Source organism: Gymnoscopelus braueri (assembly GCF_963280865.1).
Source record: "Gymnoscopelus braueri genome assembly, chromosome: 12".
In the NCBI taxonomy this organism is placed as follows: Eukaryota; Metazoa; Chordata; class Actinopteri; order Myctophiformes; family Myctophidae; genus Gymnoscopelus; species Gymnoscopelus braueri.
The window spans coordinates 20,472,884-20,486,370 of record NC_137614.1 but is presented as its reverse complement, the minus strand read 5'-3'; the positions used below and the strand labels follow the sequence as shown (position 1 = coordinate 20,486,370).

The window sequence follows — 13,487 nt, the reverse complement described above, 5'->3', positions numbered from 1 at the left end:
GCACATTGTCTCTTGACCGCTCCACATGACATCTGACCACCAGCTAGTTACCTGGGGCCAGTTGCACCACCTTCTCACTATGTTCATACTGTACTTGGCTTGATAATAATTATGCATTTTATTTGTATTGCACTTTTCATTCACAGGGAGTGCTAGCCTAGTTATAGCATAAAATCGCTTCTAAAGTCAAGACTTGCACAATACAAAAATTCAAGCGGTTGCACCACACAAATGAGTCATAACCTATCTGTGATTTACCAGAGCGATCCATGTGACGTCCATGTGACGTGTGACATGCAGCTAGTTACCAGACCACTCTATGTGACAGCTGGACGGAGAACAAGATCCGATTGTTTTGTTTTTGTTTGAGGAAAGAATGTGTGGCAGTATTTCAGCAGGATGCGGTAAAAATGGAACTTGTACAGTGACTGCATCAGTACATTTTTCCAATTACGCTTTAGACATTTATATGACGATAGAGAGAGAGAGAGAGAGGAAAAAACAGGGAAATGTCCAGGGTGCTCGATGCGTTGCCCTGCCAAACCAAATACACCACGACCCCCACTACTGAACCACTGAGACTACTGACTACTGGTACACACACACACACACACACACACACACACACACACACACACACACACACACACACACACACACACACACACACACACACACACACACACACACACACACACACACACACACACCACACACACACACCACACACACACAACACACACACACACATTCATGCACATACTGTACGTACACACCGCATGCACGCACACACACACAGAGGAGGAAGGTGTATAGAGTGTCCATATCAGTAAAATAAACTGTGTTGGTCCAGCTGTGGTTACTGTATACAGTACAGACCGTTACCTGTTTTATATCTCTTCTCTCAACAGACCTCTGCCATGCTCTGTTACACACACGCACGCACACGCACACACGCGCACACGCGCACACACGCGCACACACACACACACACACACACACACACACACACACACACACACACACACACACACACACACATCCAGCATGTATTCCTCTTGATTACCAGGCTAAATGAGAGCCTATAGGAAGACGGGAGACATAGAGTCAATAAAGTGAGCAGAGAGTAGTTAGTTGTACATCTGTGAGACAGATAAACAGACAGAGAGATAGCAACAGACAGACAGACAGACAGACAGACAGACAGACAGACAGACAGACAGACAGACAGACAGACAGACAGACAGACAGACAGACAGACACTCAGACACTCAGACACTCAGACAGACAGACAGACATGAAAGATGGACAGAGTGTACACAGTATGAAGGGGATAGAGAGATGGAGAGAGGAGAGGGTAGGAGAAGTAAAGGAGAAGTGAGAAAGAGAGTTAGCCTAATAGGAGAGCAAGAAAAGAAGGAATGGGGTGACAAGGAAGCAATGAGAGAAGGAGAGGTGGAAATGGTGGGCGAGGAGAGATGGTAATAGAGAGAAATGGCGGGCAGGAGACACTGTACTTGGTGAACCCAAATGTCTCCCTTTTACCTACAAAACCCCAAGCTTTTCTGGTCTTTTGTCTACTGAGACTAAGGCCCCCATTATCTCCTTTTCAACCCTTTTCATCAAAGCTCCTTTGGAAGAGATCCCCTACCTGGATCTTTATCTCTGCTCACTCGAGTGATCCTGTTTTGATTTCCTGTTTTTACTCTCCTTATCAGCACTCAGGAAACTATTTAGATTGGCTTTAAAAGTGTTTTTTTGTGTCTCTTTTTCATCATGAAGAAGCCATGCTGTAATACTTAAGTAACCCTCACCTGTTTTCAGATTCACCTAATTGTGTCAGGACTCAACAGGGTCTCTTTGTTGTATGCTGCCATGTTTTGACAGGCTCATCTCTGCCTTCCTCTGAGGGTCTTTAGAGTTCATTTGAGAGGGATTCAGCTTTTATCCTAACTGGATATTTGTCCCGGCTTTGGGGTGTTGTGCATGATTTTTTTTCTATTTGAATCAGAAGTAATACAGGAACCGAAAGAAAAACAAATCCTCCCTCCCACGCTTGGATGAGCTTTTCCTTTCATTAGAGAGAGAGAGAGAGAGAGAGAGAGAGAGAGAGAGAGAGAGAGAGAGAGAGAGAGAGTAGGGCAGGGCGATATGGACAAAATCCAATATCAAAATATTTTTTATCAAATATCTCAATATTGTGATGATAATATGTGTCCGGGTAGCTCCGTCAGTAGAGCTCTCGCCTTTGGACCACAAGGTCATGGGTTCTATCCCGGGCACCACCAACTCAGCTCATGAGTAGCACTGTTCTCAGCTGATACCAACAATAAGCCTCTACAAGCTCACAATGTGTCGCAATGCAACGTGTTGTGAGCTTGTAGACTATTACTATTGTATAGTCTATTTTAGCTATTTTTGAAGATAAATATTACAATATCCAAAATCACAGATGATGGACCAGCCCTAACAGAGAGGGAGAGAGAGAGGAGAAGGAGGTGTTTATCGTCACATACATACATACATACATACATACATACAGTACATACATGCATACATACATACATACATACATACATACATACATACATACATACATACATACATACATACATAAATTCATACATACATACATACATACATACATACATACATACATACATACATACATACATACATACATACATACATACATTAGGGCATTCACCGAATATCAAACCGACTATTCGACTATCAAACCACTATTCGATTATTCTATTCTTTTTTTTAGTGGCTTTTCTACAGCAGACACGCAGCTGTGAGCTCTGGTGTGACGTCAACTCGCATTCCTTGAGTCAAGTCATCAATGCCATTGAATTTTTTTTTAAGTTTTAAGTTTTTTTATTTTTGTATTATTTAATTTTTTATAATCAAATCGATTAATCGGATATTCGAATACTTATAGGTTGAATAATTCGAATGCTAAAAATCACTATTCGTGAGTGCCCTAACATACATACATACATACATACATACATACATACATACATACATACATACATACATACATACATACCTATGGTACAACTGGTAGCATTATTACAGGCAGTGGAATTATTGTACTTCAAGCTTTCCCAACAGTAGATAACAACATAATAGGGTAGAAGGTAAAATGGCGGAAGATAGATAAAAGATAAAAAAAACATCCATACAAATAGGCACACGTCCAACAAACCTGTATAGTGTATAATCCAACTATAAGCAATCCTGTACAGTTTATTTGAGGATAGTGGGCTGATGGGCTGGGAAGATAGATGGGAGAGAGAGAGAGGGAGAGAGAGAGAATGAGAGAGAATGAGATAGGGGATTCAGTGATAATCTACCCTGAATGTTTTTCTTGTGCCGTTATATTGTTTAGCTGGTTTGAAGGTCTACCTTACTGAACGATCCCATTGAGATTGGATTGTTTTTGAGAATTGAGCTTTTTTTTGTTTTTGTATTTTTCATCATAAAGGATTTAAACTTGATACCTTATGATCCCCCACATGTATTGTTTCTGACCTGATTTGATGAGAGATCATCTTCCCACACCAATATTACTCTGGTTATCATCTATCTATCTATCTATCTATCTATCTATCTATCTATCTATCTATCTATCTATCTATCTATCTATCTATCTATCTATCTATCTATCTATCTATCTATCTATCTATCTATGTATCGTACAGTATCTATCTATCTAGCTATAGATTTCTCAGTATTCAATTTTTTTTTCTTCAAGTATTTAGTTTCTGTCTTTCTCACACATAATAATTAAACTTGATACCTTTAGGTCCTTTTATCCATTTATATTGTTACTAACCTAATTGTGTCAGAGCTCCTCTTACTATGGTCTTTATGTACCTCGTCTTGACTGGGATTCTCTGCTTATTGTATTTATTTATGCCTTGGGTTGTAGAGTATTATATTCATTTAGTTATTTATTTCGTTATTTATTTAGGCTAGTTCAGTGTTTCCCAAACACTGGGTCGGGACCCTTGTTTGGGTCACGGACCCATATTTATGGGTCACGAGTAAATAGCTTTTTCCTTTTACTACGTTTTTCTATTATTATTATTATTTCAAAACATTTTAAAAAAGTTTTAAAACATCAACATTTTCAGAAATCTAAAAGAAATGTCAAACATTTTTCAACAGAATTCCATAAATGTAAAAAAATACTATTAAGAAGTAGTGAAAATAGCAGATCTACAAGCTCACAACGTGTCACATCACAATGCATTGGGAGCTATTGTCACTACTTTGGGTCCCGGAGAGACATAAAATGTCTCTTTTGGGTCTCGAGTTAAAAAGTTTGGGAACCAATGATTTAGTTAGTTAGTTAGTTTATTTATATTTAATTTGTTTAACTTGGACTGACTTGTTCCATGGGAATTTATCTTATTTCTTTCACTCCCTTGCCTTAAGCCTCCTATGGCACGTTCCTTTGTTAGTGGATATGTTGGCTGGATACTTATCCAGGTGGTTATTTCATGTCAAGTTTTTTGACATGAAAATCATGGTGTACGTCAAAATATGGTTCAGCAGCAACATGGTTTCGGAAGAGCAGGTCACATTTCTTCTTGACTTTTTCTCAGATTTTCCTACCTGGTCTGTGGATTCAGGCCAACAGCCCTCTGGTCATAAGCCCATTTTCTCTAACCTCAGGGAGACCACAGTTCTTTAAACAGGCCTTTTCTAACAGTTTGCTGTGTGTGTGTGTGTGTGTGTGTGTGTGTGTGTGTGTGTGTGTGTGTGTGTGTGTGTGTGTGTGTGTGTGTGTGTGTGTGTGTGTGTGTGTGTGTGTGTGTGTGTGTGTGTGTGTGTGTGTGTGTGTGTGTGTGTGTGTGTGTGTGTGTGTGTGTGTGTGTGTGTGTCATATGGACTTTGAATCTCCAGATAGAGGAAATAACACACACAGACAGTTTCCATACAATTATGTGATACTCGAGGGAACCCGCACATTTTCAACAACAAGAACAAACTTCTCCATGTAGCAGCTCATTTAAACTTCAACAATCATTATTATAATACAATTATTATTTTCATTACAACAATCATTTTATTAAGTGCTCTTAAAGTTTAACTCCAAACGCTGGTATGAAAATCAGTTGTTTCATATTTGATTATGAGCCAGGAAACCTCTGCCGCTTTTTAAGACGCCTTTTTTTCCCTCTGCCAAGTGTGGTTGAGTTAAAGCAGAGGCGGTCAGGTTGATTTGGAAGCCAGCAGACTAATCCTGCGGTGTTTGGCTGTCGTTCCTGTGTCCAACACCCCTCCCTCATCTCTGGGGCCTGCCTGTTGTAATGGCTCAATTTCCTATGTGAGTTGCAACTGCTGCTCAGAGCCGGCATACTGTATTTCATGCACATATGTGTGCAAACACACGTTTTCAGATAGTGCATGCACACGCACTCACATACAGACAAACATACAGGTATAATGGACGCAGATAATGCATGCACACACACACACACACACACACACACACACACACACACACACACACACACACACACACACACACACACACACACACACACACACACACACACACACACACACACACACACACACTCAACGATAAGCATGCATACATTGAGTTAACCACTTAACTCTGGGAACGAAAAATTGCCAATATACAGTACAAGCTTGCAATGCGTTGAGTATAGAGGCTTTAAGTATAGAGGCTTTAAGAGGTTCTACTGGAAGTGGATGCTGTTATTTTACATTATACACATTGACACATTCCAGGATGATGGAGGAGGATAAGTGTGTGCCAGCACTGGTTCCCTCCTCTCCCTCTCACTCATTGTCACTTGGCTGTCAGTAAGTGATGTTAACATAAGCAGTTGCGTGTGTGTGGCTGCAATGTTTGGATCCGTTCCATTCCAGCTTTCTCCTTACAGAATAAAACAATTATTATGAGTAGCTGAACAAGCTGCCTCACCTGTTCTTGTGCTTTCACACTCACCACTGGCCTGTTGCAGACGACTCTGGAAACGCTTTAAATCAGCTCACACTCTGAGGCAGTATAGTTTGTGTGTGTGTGTGTGTGTGTTTGTGTGTGCGTGTGCGTGTGCGTGTGGCTGTATGAATGTAAAAGATCGTGCACGCTCAGCAAATCTTTCCACGATGCTGCATGCATGTTTTTTTAAATGATAAAAGTTATATAAATAACCTTATAGTTGAATAAAATACATTCATGTTTTATATGGCGACCAGAGACAATGTGCAATGTGTTTGCCAAAATTATAATGTGAGCATTTATACAAGCAGTTTCCCTTCAACTGACCAGCATCATTACTAGCGGAGCGGCTAAATGCTTTTTTCTGGCAGAATCTTTCAATTTATGATACAAGCGTGAAAATTGGCATGAGCAGTCTCCATGGGTCACTTGACAAGAAAATTGTCCGAGGCAGTTGTAATTTCAAGATGGTGGCCATTTTTCAAGATGGCCGACATCTTAGTGGGCAGTTAAGTGATATGATGGTTTATTTGGTGATACAAGCATGAAAATTGGCATGAATAGTCTCTGTGGGTCACTTGACAATAGGCCACCCACAGCTACTTGACATTTCAACATGGCGGCCATTTTTCAAGATGGCCAACACTTTAGTGGAGCAATTAAGTTATATAATGGTTTATTTGGTGATACAAGCATGAAAATTGATATGAGCAGTCTCTGTGGGTCACTTGACAATATGCCACCCACAGCTACTTGAAATTTCAAGATGGCGGCCATTTTTCAAGATGGCCGACACTTTAGTGGAGCATTAAAGTTATATAATGGTTCATTTGGTGATACAAGCATGACAATTGGCATGAGCAGTCTCTGTGGGTCACTTGACAATAAGCCACCCACAGCTACTTTAAATTTCAAGATGGCGGCCATTTTTTAAGATGAAAAACCACCACAGTTAAGCTTAAATCATTTAGTTGGTGATACAAGCATGAAAATTGCCATGAGCCGTCTCAAAAGGTCATGACTTTCGTCCGCCATGTGGATCTTTAAATGATACCTTTTCTCATAGAAATGTATTGGGTTCCTTAAAAAGCTCTGTCAAGAGAGGTTGTTTGATTGTGTTTTGTCTGACTCCTCGCCCACGACCTGTCCAGTTTGGTAAAACCTGTCAGGAGTTGCCTCCCACTGGCATAGCTCTCAGGGTTCACTGAGGTACTCAAGCTCCCTTACCACGACACGGTAACAGTCACAAGGGAGGATTTTTTTTTTTTTTTAAACTAACAGCCATTACATTGTGTCAAATAAATACTAAGAGATGGGGGAACAAAAAATATGACTAATAAATTAGCACAGTTGAGGTGCTGATTAGCACAGTTGTGGTGCTGAACGGACAGTGCTCCAAAATTATAATTGAGCAATGGCTAATACTGAATGGCAGTAGCCACGGAACCATGACAAACTATAGTAAGGAACTAAACTGAAAATGTGCTTCACTGTTACGTATGGCAGTGGAAGGCAGTGGAAGCAATGTTACAAAGTAACAACTGAAAATTACACACTAATAGACTGGTGACAAAGTAAAACATGACGCACCGATGTGGCGAGGGGAAGCCGAGCCATAGGCCTACACTTGAAAACAAAGAGGACAACGGGGAAAAACTCTGGCAAAATAAACATGCAAATAGGTTCTAGCAGGGGCAACTACATAGGCATGTGCAACTGAGTCCATATTTGAAGCACTTACACCTTCCAGTACATGCCTTGGTGCACCCACATTTGGTCAACTCCCAACAACTCTCCGCAATAGGTGGAAGTGGAGTCCAGAAGACTTTCCACTTCTCGTCCTGTTCCACCCATCCCCAGTCAGATGGGCTCGGCATTTGTGGATGTCGCTTCAATGCCTGTCCCCACACGTATCCAGCCTCATAAGAAGCACGTTTGGCATGCTCTTTGAGTGCTGCTTGAGTTGGTGGGATCAAGTCATAATGTCTTTGCTTTCTGGCAAAGAGATCAAGCCTGGCCTCGTTCACAGTTGTGACATCGCTGGACCTGTCATACATGAGCACAACAAATCTCTCCAAAGCTTGCAGGTCACTATCCTCCACTGCAGAGGGACATTCGCTGAGTGTTGCAAATGTGTTTGACACCTCATCACACACGTCCCATGTGTTCCAGGCAGACTTCTTTGATTTGCCATGGAAGGATGACACAATGTCACAACCACTGAAGGCATGGAAGAAGAGGATACCACGTGTTCTCTCTGGTCCTATGGCTGAAACTACCTCATGTATTGGGATCCATCTTGTCTTCTCTCCTTTGCCAAAAGTCACCCACATTTTTTCAAGGCCAAGTTGCATCAAAGAGGGCATAACAGAAGTGGCTATGATTACAATGTCTGTGTCATTGGCATCGATCATCAGGGATTTGTGTCCTTGTTTCACTGCATGTTGGGCATGAAGGAAAATACGCGTGTCTGCCTCTTCATGACTACACAGGGCTACTGCATCCAGGTTAGCAGCTTGGTTGCTAACAGCATCTTCCCCCTTCGTCACAATGACTATATTGGCTGTTTTCATTTCCGTAACTTTATCAGCAAGGAAATGGAACAATTCCTGCTTGTTGTTTTCATCCCGTAGGAAGCTTTGCCAGTTTGACGGAGTTTTGCCTGTGCCTGTTACTCTCCTCCTGATTGCTTTTCCCCGTTTTGACCTTGCCTCAGACTTCAGACTGGACTTCCAGTAAACATCGAACACGATGTCCGTCCGCCTGTATGTATGGCTGTATGTCTCTATTCTTGGAAGTATGTCACTTATTGCATATTCATCAAACGTCTTGCTTGAACGTGGTGGCAGTGTATTCACCATAGCTGATCCATCCACTATAAGAACATCTGATTCTGGCTTTTTTTCAGGCAATGTCACTTTCGCTTGTAGTATCTCAGCCAGGTGTGATTTGGTACACGTGCGGAGTTTCCCTCCATCACTGAGAGCGGCGGGAGCTGATTGGTTCTCATGATTGAAGAACTCTTGTAAGTCACACTGCCTGTTCTGGCAAGAGATGAATAGTCGGGAGAAAAGTTGGTAGTCATCCTTAAGTTCCTTCATCTTGGAGTTTGTTCCACTGACAACTGGCTTGTGCTTGAAGAAAGTTACCATATTCTTCTTGATAGGCTTGTAGAAAGAGCATGGACTGTCGAGGCTCTGTAAATCTGTCATGAAAGACTTGAACTGTTCTCTGCCTTGTTGGTGATGCACGGCTATCAGCTCAGCTGAACTGGCATCAACAATGTCCTTTGTGTCCAACACAAGCAGATCATCTGATTCTTCCATGAAAGGGTTACCCATTTCCCTCATGACTGATGTGAGTCGTTTCACTTTCTCCAAAAATGCTTTTTGAGCAGCCTCTGTTTGTTCATGGTGATGATTACCTTTCTTCACATCTTTAGCTCCTGACGCAGCTTCATAGTTCTTAACTAGACGGCTCACCTCTGGACCTGCTAACATCCATCTTCGCAGTGCTGATGGGTTCTCTGTCAGCCCGACTGCTCCCCCATCACCTTTGATCACAGCATTGAGCCATTCATGAGCCTGATCAATTGCCACCGCAGAGAAAGCCCTGTCTGACTTATGTACTACAAAGTTCCCCTTGTGGAACTCTGCAGCAACTTCTGGATGTTGCTCCTCAATGCACATCATGTCTCGAAGGTGTATTGGAAGCCAACGAGCATAATTCACATTGTTGTTGGCAAAGTATGGGACAAGCAACCCTTAGAGACTGCTCATGCCAATTGTAATGCTTGTATCACCAAATAAACCATTATATAACTTAATTGCTCCACTAAAGTGTTGGCCATCTTTAAAAATGGCCGCCATCTTGAAATTTCAAGTAGCTGTGGGTGGCCTATTGTCAAGTGACCCACAGAGACTGCTCATGCCAATTTTCATGCTTGTATCACCAAATAAACCATTATATAACTTAATTGCTCCACTAAAGTGTTGGCCATCTTGAAAAATGGCCGCCATCTTGAAATTTCAAGTAGCTGTGGGTGGCCTATTGTCAAGTGACCCACAGAGACTGCTCATGCCAATTTTCATGCTTGTATCACCAAATAAACCATCATATCACTTAACTGCACACTAAGGTGTCGGCCATCTTGAAAAATGGCCGCCATCTTGAAATTACAACTGCCTCGGACAATTTTCTTGTCAAGTGACCCATGGAGACTGCTCATGCCAATTTTCACGCTTGTATCATAAATTGAAAGATCGTAGCACTTATCTGCTCCGCTATACTGGACAACAGAGATGGAAAATAGAGCTTGATTTTGCCCTTTCTTGATTTTGTTTAGCTTTGTTTATTTTATGCAAAAAAATATTTTTCCCTTTCCCACAGTAACTGCCAAACGATTTTGGAAGGCAGAGCTTCATTTCACTTGATATTAAATTTAGTAGACTGGTTCGTCTGATTTTCTCAAAATGACACTTTTTGTTCAGTGGATTGAATCAGACGGCTCGTGATCGGTAAGATAGACGATTAAAAGTGGAGCTTGAATTCCCTTCCAAATCCCACAGCTTTCACATTTTACCATTACTGTTGAGCGTCTGGTATGATAAAAATGCTAATTCCACTAATTTACCAGGAACTTTTCCTCTATTACAGTTTTTCACAATTGTTAACACACGTTTCTCCAAACAATAACGGCTTTCTCAAAACTGCACACACAAAACTGAAAACCTCACACACAAAATGCTAAACCCCACACTGCCTTTGCAAGATGACTCTTTGCCATCAAATCTTTTAACTGTTCACAAAATGGAACTCGTGTTTTCATTTGGTACACACAGCCATATTTTCAAATGACACACACATACCATTCATTACAGTACACACAAAATGCTAAACCCCACGCTGCCTTTGCAAGATGACTCTTTGCCATCAAATCTTTTAACTGTTCACAAAATGGAACTCGTGTTTTCATTTGGTACACACAGCCATATTTTCAAATGACACACACATACCATTCATTACAGTACACACAATAAGCATGTGCTGCACACTAACAAACATTTACAGCACACTGCAGGGCAAAATTGAAAACACAATCATAGAAATGGAACACACCATGACAATGACTCTGGAGAATGAGCCATTTCTCCTTTTGTAAAATGACTCAGTGTAGGCCTACTTTTTTCAAACATAAAACAAAACAAATATGCAGCCAAAAATGTTTTATTTCTCTACATGATTTAGGCATCATGCCTCCGGTTCATGTCTGGCCAGAGGGCCTCATCCACATCATAGGCAATGTTCTCCCTGTCCAAGCAGCGTTGGAAGAAACGCCTCGAGTGGCGCATGAAGCCCTGACAGACCTCAACAGTGACTAGGGCTGCAATCGATTTTTACGATTTTTGTAAATTGACATTTTTCGATTTTGAATTGGAAAAAAACATATTTTACTAATCGAGAATCGTTTGTTTTGAAAAAATCGGAAAAGAATCAGAATCGTGACCCCAAGAATCGGAATCGAATCGAATCGTGAGATAGCAGAAGATTCACACCCTAACAGTGACGTCGCCACAAGCCTCCTCCATGGCCTGGAGCAGTGGGACCCGGCTCTGTGGGTTCCGTTCATTTACCTTCCACCTCCAAGCTCAAAATAACTCCTCAATGGGATTCAGGAAAGGAGAATAAGGTCGAAGGTACAGAACGGAAAAATGTGGGTGGTCCTGGAACCACTCACGCACTGGAGCAGCCCGGTGGTGCAAATTGCTCACCAGACCTGAATGTTTAGAGATTTGACTATTTAGGTGTTATAGATTGATGCTTTGAGATTTTGCGTGAGAAGTGTGTGCAGCAACTGAACATTGTGTGTAGTGTTTGGACAACAAGGTGTGTTGTAAATTGTTGCTTTGAGATTTTGCGTGAGAAGAGTGTGCAACAACTGAACATTGTGTGTAGTGTTTGGACGACAAGGTGATAATGTACTGAACATTGTGTGTAGTGTTTGGACAACAAGGTGATAATGTAATGATAGTGATGAGTGTAAAGAAGGAAAGTCAGAGTCTAATGCAGATAAGGGAGTGTGAAGTAGTGCCAAATTGGGTCGAGCGATTAGTACATGAAGTTAAGGTTGTGAAAATTGTGCCGAATTTTTGCTTTTTGTGTGTTAACAATTGTGAAAAACTGTAACAACGCATACTGTAGTTACTAGTGAATTTCAATTTAACATTTCACAACCTTCTCAAACCACAGATCATTTATGTCATTCAGTTTTAAAAAAAATTACACACACACACACACACACACACACACACACACACACACACACACACACACACACACACACACACACACACACAAATGACAATCTGAGTAACTTGGAAAGCAGTTCTCTCCCAATGGAGACTGACAGTTTCTGGCAAACGAGTCAGAGACCACAGCTTCAATTCCTTCCAGTTCCAAACCCCACACCTTTTACACATGCACGTATGTGCACACTCACATGCGCATGTGCACACAGACACAGAGACACACATATGCTCACAGAAAAAAGGTAATGTACGTAATTTAGTTCAGGTTTTTTCTTTTCATATGCAAAAACAACATACCGGTAAGTAATTTATCTGTCATTTTTCCCTATATCAACTCACACATACTGTAGTTAATGGTCAATGATATGGAGAGGAAAACTCAAATTCCATTCCAAATCCCACTCCTTGCATGCACACACACACACACACACACACGCACACACACAATGATAATTGATATAATTTAGGGGAACATTTTACTTGGAGTAACACATTATATATTAAATACTCAGTACATTTTTCACGCTAACATCCCTGCTGGTTTCATATCACTCCATTGAAATAGAATCCAGAACAACATTGGTAGTGCTATATTGCGGCTCAGTTCCTGTTGTGATAGCCTGGAATAATAATATCTTTACCATATGGCGGTCTACGCTATGGAGTAGGGACATTTATCTAGGGCACTCAATGCCAATAGCAGAAACTGCTAACTGCAAATGATTGAGTTATCCCTCAAGGAGCTGAACGTTCAAAAATAATCTGTGTCATTTCAGTTATAACTCTTTACTATGTCTCAATGCATGAGGTTGTCAGGCTTCATGACTGCAACTTCTGCTTTCATGGGAGTCAGTCTTACAGTTTGCGGTTTCGTTTGGAGTCCGTACAGACACAGTGGTACGAGTGCACTTCCGAACTGCTGTACTGCAATCCTTTTATTCCTGCCCCCACCTCATCTCTCTCTCTCTCTCTCTCTCTCTCTCTCTCTCTCTCTCTCTCTCTCTCTCTCTCTCTCTCTCTCTACCATCTTCCTTACTCTTGTGATTCCCATCCTCTTCCTCAGTGTTCTTCAGTGGTATGCTAGAATTACTAATAAGGTTAAACTGTCAACCAAAACTTTTATCCCCCATTTCCTTCTCTCCCACTTTTGTTTGGCACTACTACTAAACAGTTCAGTTGGCGTATTTCAA

General features: G+C 41.2%; 1 protein-coding gene across 2 annotated transcripts in view; it reads left to right on the top strand.

The window, feature by feature from the left end:
- Positions 1-13,487, top strand: part of sema3bl (sema domain, immunoglobulin domain (Ig), short basic domain, secreted, (semaphorin) 3bl) — a 90,379-nt gene that overhangs the window by 65,368 nt on the left and 11,524 nt on the right. The gene's annotated exons all lie outside the window — the stretch shown is intronic.